At 38.2% G+C, this 4,907-nt stretch overlaps 1 protein-coding gene across 2 annotated transcripts in view; it reads right to left on the minus strand.

Moving 5' to 3' along the window:
* Positions 1 to 4,884, minus strand: part of sertm1 (serine rich and transmembrane domain containing 1) — an 18,860-nt gene extending 13,976 nt beyond the window's left edge. For both annotated transcript variants that reach the window (XM_032533002.1, XM_032533003.1), the window contains exon 1: positions 4,729 to 4,884. The gene's annotated coding sequence lies outside the window, so the exon portion shown is untranslated. The remainder of the gene's footprint in view (positions 1 to 4,728) is intronic.
* Between the last annotated feature and the right edge of the window lie 23 nt (positions 4,885 to 4,907).

Here is a 4,907-nt window from a genome sequence, read left to right on the forward strand (position 1 = left end):
ACACACACACACACACACACACACACACACACACCCCCCTATGTTAAGTGAATCAGTAGCTTTTTTTCCTTAGGAATAGCTCCAAGCGTAATACAGAGAACACCAAGGGCTAATTGGGTAAATGATGCATCCCTAGTGAGGAAAATTATATAAATGCTGAAAATGTCTTACTTTTCATTTGGTTGAGGTAGGAAGACATGTTGGATCTAAGTTTATTTTTTGTCTCCAAATGGTTTGAATGGATGGAGCGCCAGGAAAAACAATGTTTTACTACTCTCTCTCTGGTTAAGTTTCTCTTTTACCTCTGACTGACACCCCACATAAGTGGTATGAGAGTGGCCAGAAGTTTTATGCTTTTTCTGAGACAGAGAGAATAAATTGCTGGCTCTTGAAGCTGGACTGGATTTAATTTTTTCTGCCCTTTGTGCCTCATTTTTATCTCTCTCCCACCGAGCTGCAATCTCACTTGTTCTTGAGTCTCTGTAACCAGATACTGGCTTAACTTCAGCTGTTGCTTAACCCTAGTGTTCTGTTTTGGGGCTTGAAGACTTTGTCTTTAACAGCTCAAAAGACATACAACAACATTGTTTTATCAGCTTGATATTGCGATACTTGCAATAAATAAATGGATATTAAAGTGGACTTTCAGTATTTTGCTAAAATACAACGAACTGCTTGTTGAATTAAAAATAAATTAAAGGAAATAATTTGCTAATTTGCTTTTATTAAACAAATTGAACATTGAATTGAAAAAAAGCCACCACTAAAAGAATGGACAGTACATTTTTAGGTAGTTTTCTACTAATATTTTAACAAAAAAAGCAAACAATCTCTTGAGTGTCTTTCGTGATATTTTTATTGGGCTGGTTGATTTTGCGATGACTATTAAGATAAAAAAACAGCAATATATTGTGTAAAAAATTGCATATCTCTGACGTCATTACGCAATCGTATGCATAAAGCTTAGTTTTTGTGTAATCACAAATACTAGCTAGCTAAATTACCATTAGATTAGTCATCTATCTATACAGTTACTGATGAATTTGTGGGTAAGCCCAGAGTTGTTAACCGTGGTCAAAAAAATCATGCTAAAAATAAATAAGTATGTTGAACTGTGTTGTAATCTTACGTTACACGTCCAAGAATTACATTAGCCTTAACTACTTGTCAACCAGCACCTTTTATAGTAGTAACCAAAACACTTTTCCTCTTTGTTCCCCCTACAGGTTAGAAGGGTAATTGTTACCATTATTCTTATGTTTCTTTCGGCCACAGGAGAGAAAACACTGGTTACCCATACCTGTGCTTCCCCCCCGGTTGATACCACTGCACCAAATTGATAACCAAATTATAATTATTTATTAGTTACTTTTCAAAATCCACATGAACAACGCCTCACATCGGCACATTTAGAGCTATAGTGTGTAGTTTCTGCCTCCTCCTTGAGGAATTCTAAGTAATGACAACCAAGCTGTCATTGCATCCACGTGATACAAGCCTTCCATGACCATGCTCCTTGAGACTGGACATCACAAGCCCGACGTTGCATTACTTGACTTTCGTCACATGAATTGTCTTTCATTGACAATTTTACATGTTAAAAGTATCTCCCCTTTTGGGACTGTTCTACCTTTCAGCCTCCTCATACTCCTGTTTCCCCTGCATATGCTAGTCTGAAGCTCATCAGTTGGTCCTTTCAAAAATGCTCTTTTATTTCACTCTCAGCTTTGACTTTTTTTATGATTCATTTTTCAATGTCAGCATTGCCCTCTCGGCTACGTCAAGAGCTTTAATACATTCTGTACAGTTTTTGGCTATCACTACTGCACACTCTTCAATATGGGCTGCCTTGAGAGAATTTATTCTCATGAGTTCCACAGCTTTCTTCACCCACCCTTCTTCACCCACCCAAGCATATTGTTAGTCCACAACCAGCCTGTATCTATAGACACTGAGCCTTGACTCCTAATGCTATCCTTTGCCCTGATCAAACTCCTTCATGAGCTGCACAATCTCTTCAAATCACTCCCCTAAGCTATCTCATTCTCTGCTGGCGGAGTATGTTCAGCAAAACTCCTCCTGAGACATTGTGCCATGAAGCTTCCTCTGCTCCAGTTACTCAATCTGTTTCTTACCCTTCTTCATTTTCTTATCCTCTCCTTATAATCTTCCTGACTGTCAGTATTCAATGTATATTTGGCACAATTTGTCTTATGAGTTCTGTCCACATACATTTCCTGGGCTCTTGTTCTCAGTATATTTTGCACAGGTTTCATTTTATGTCTTTTGTGCAGTGTGTATTTTACATACTGTACGTACTGGGCTTTAAGATTGCCTGAAATTTGTTTTTATTTAAATTATAACATATGCTGTACATGCCTTTTGCAGTTTTATGCTCTAAAGGTGTTTGATGTGTTAGAAAATGATCAACCAGCTTCAATAATATACAGTAGAAAAAACTATTGTTTTCAGAGATACAATTCTCCAAGCCTCACCAGCGATAATCCCCCTTAACGACCCATTTAGTCTGCAAAAGTCAGACCCAAAGGACGATTGCGAGGAAAACGTCAAGAAAAATTGGGTGTGAGCTGCGAGGTCTGTAGTGAATCGAAAATGCAAGATTCCTATTAACATTAATTTGAAACATTTGTTTTGAAAGCACAATTGCAGTTTTTGGGAGTGTAATAGGTAACAACCATTTTGACCAGTTTTGATTAACTAACCATCCTCTCTGCTGGGGCACCTGTGGATTTATTATAAGAACAAAACAAACCAAGGGGGCTACTTAATATGCACGTGAATGACACCATCTTAATGTTCAATTCTTCCTTCTTGATGATGATGCTGGTTGTATTCTCTATCAAAATGTAATTGATGACCCCTGACCTAGGACTAGGATTATATTAAGGAGAAATATTATAGTTTCATTACAATTCTATACAACAATATTTAATAGGATAATCAAATACAGTAGGTGCTAATGATATGAGTTGAAAAGCCACTTTGTGACCTTCAAATAATTGTGCAATGATGACTAGGCTGTATGTGATGTCGTGACACAACTGAAAATATGCCTCAAGGTGTGTGAATAAATTTGTTTGTTTGTGTTGCAGCAAAGTGTCAGTTTCGTTTCATACGTAAAACATTAGTATTAACATAGTATTTTTTCCAATTAAAACCTTAATATCTAGATCGGTGACACAAAATAACTGTATCCATTACTGGAATTTCTGCAGTCCATGCATGCAGCATATGCAAATATTTACTAAAACCTTAACCTCCAAGATAAACATTCTGTTGTCTATTCAGTTATTAGCTTCACTTTAACTTTCATGAATAATGGACAAGCCCATGTGTGGCAAAATGTCATGGCATTTGGTGTGGGCGTGCGTGCGTGCGTGCCTGCGTGCATGCGTTTCTCATGCTGTAGTCCTACCACATGCTTTGCAAGGAGATAAAAGTAGCCTGCATTTTAAACATGTTACATTTTTAATTCTGAGCCAGATCAGCTGAAAACAGACCTAAATCTGAAAACTGCCTCTGCAGCCCCAAATACCACAGATTAAATGACCCATTTAGGGGTCAGAGATATGCTGGAATGATGAAAATATGAAGAAAGTGATGTTTCAATATGCAACAGAAGCTCTCATCTCATCTCCCATTTCCCCACACAATGCCAACCAATCTATTTCTCTCAAGTTTTTTTTCCTCCAGTATTTCCTTTCAAATGTCCCTTAAAAGACTGCATCCAAATGTAATACAAGTAATGTATGACAATATATAACAGACACAACTCCAAATAAAAAAGTGCACTTAAAGTCTCCTCAAGTAGGTTGAGTTATCTGATTCTCAGATGTTCAGTGCATGAAAGTAAGGATTTTGAAAAGCTAAACATGTGATGAGATCTTAAAGGTGTTGCAAAGTGCTTTTTATAATTGACAGAAAGATAACGAGTTAAAACGCATTGGATATTTAGGTCCGTGGCCAGAGTAAATAATGAGCTTTTTTGCTGGTGTGTGTGTGTGTGCGTGTCTGTGCGCACGCGCCTGTCTGCTAGTTCATCCCTGTGGTGAAGTGTATATTTTTACACCTCGTTCTCATTTCTGTTAATTGCTCTCCTTGAGTTCAGTTGCCAATACATTTGATACTGATTGTGTGTCCGTGTGCAGCTCCTTTGCCACTCTGTGTTTATTATGATGAACAGGGTGAGTCACACATCATTTTAAACACAAACAAACCTTGGTCTTGTTCTCATTGCCCTAAAAGACACTTTTTATGCAGTCCTCCTTTTTATCTCAATCTGGGGGCACAATTGCTTCACTCTATTACTCCCTCCTTCCCTCTTTTCTCTTATCAGCCACATAGGAAGCCCGCTTATTTCCCAAGTTGGTGACTGAATGTATACATGAATTCTTCCCCGCTGCAAGTCTCATTGAACATTGTCTTTCTCTTCCTTCATTTTACTAATTCATTTCCGGGTTGTTTTCTATTCCATATCTCTCCCTATTTGTCTGTAACAGTGTTTGTCTCTCACGACTGCTCTGCAGGCAGTAGTTATACACTGAATAAAGTTGCTGCTGAATCATTGCTCTTTGTATTCAGTAGGAATAGGTTAACACTGTTCCCGTTCTGTCTCGCTCTTAAAAACATTTGGAAACATTTCATGAAAAGCAGCCTGAAGCATCAGCCGCATACATGGAATTGTTGAAAAAAGGAAAAGTTGCAGACCTTTTTTAATGTGTGGTGCGGGTGTTCCTCGGTCTTGTTCACGTCGTGCAGAAATCCATCCCGTTGTGTTTGGTGTTTTCAGCCAAGCAAATCCAGATCTGTTGCCCCTGCTTATATCTTCCCTATGAGCGCCTCTCTCTCTCTCTCTCTCTCTCTCTCTCTCTCTCTCTCTCTCTCTC

Source organism: Etheostoma spectabile, chromosome 13 (assembly GCF_008692095.1).
Source record: "Etheostoma spectabile isolate EspeVRDwgs_2016 chromosome 13, UIUC_Espe_1.0, whole genome shotgun sequence".
NCBI classification, from domain to species: Eukaryota; Metazoa; Chordata; class Actinopteri; order Perciformes; family Percidae; genus Etheostoma; species Etheostoma spectabile.